Source organism: Mus caroli, chromosome 6 (genome assembly GCF_900094665.2).
Source record: "Mus caroli chromosome 6, CAROLI_EIJ_v1.1, whole genome shotgun sequence".
In the NCBI taxonomy this organism is placed as follows: domain Eukaryota; kingdom Metazoa; phylum Chordata; class Mammalia; order Rodentia; family Muridae; genus Mus; species Mus caroli.
In genome coordinates this window covers 93,426,672-93,427,648 of record NC_034575.1, presented here as the reverse complement: position 1 = coordinate 93,427,648, position 977 = coordinate 93,426,672, and the positions used below count along the sequence as shown (strand labels likewise).

Genomic DNA, 977 nt, shown 5'->3' with positions numbered 1-977 from the left:
ACAGGGAAGTTGTCCAGGCCTGGAGTGAGGGTAGGGGTGAGGGTGGTNGCCCAGTGGGTCAAGTACTTGCCATGCAAACCTGAGGGCCTAAGTTCAGATCCTCAGCCCCCAGGCCACTGCCAAGTGACCATATGTGCCTGGAACCCACAACTGGGAGGTGGAGTCCAGCAGATACTGGGGGCTCACTTGCTGGCCAATCTAGCCAAAAAGTGATCTTCTGGGTCAGTGAGAGACCCGGGCTGGAGGAATAAGGTGGAGGGGCTGGGAATGTAGCTCAGCCAGGAGCACACCCGCCTGCCTTGTATCCACAGACCCTGGGTTTAGTCTCCAGAACCACGTACCCCGTGTGAGGTGGGGTAGCACATTCCTGTAACCTCAGCGCTTAGGAGAGAGAGGCGGGAGGTCAGGAGTTCAGAATCATCCTGACTATGTAGCAATTCTGAGGCCACCCTGACTACATAAGCCTCTGTCTGGACAAACACGACTAACGTGGACAAGTGATTGAGGGACGAATACAGCATTGACCTCTAGCCTCCACATGAGCAGGCGTGGGCTCGCATGAGCTTATAGAGGGAAAAAAGGAAAGAAACGTATCGCAAGCACTAGCTTTGAAACCATGAGTCAAAATGTCCCGGGCTGCAATCGATGGCTGCTGACGTGAGAGCTGATCGGTACCTGCCCAGGTGTCTTGAGAGCGTCTTTTCTCGGAGGATGGTGTCACGAGACACTGGGAATTGACCTGNTGGGGATATTATTCTGGTATTCCCTAGGCTGCGAGATATTTCCGAGAACTCAGGCCACTGCATCATAAAAAAAAATAAAAAATAAAAAATAAAGCATACCATGGTTTAAAAGGCTTTTTTTTTTTTTTGACGTTCCATAATTTCCCATCAGGTGACTTTTTTTCCAAATTATGCTTAGTTCATTTTATTCCAATTCAGTAAAACCTCCTATGTCAGACTGTGTGTGTAAACACC

At 49.6% G+C, this 977-nt stretch overlaps 1 pseudogene; it reads left to right on the top strand.

Annotated features, from left to right (window-relative positions):
- The first annotated feature begins 645 nt into the window (after nt 1-645).
- Nucleotides 646-977, top strand: part of LOC110295732 — a 67,855-nt pseudogene continuing 67,523 nt past the window's right edge.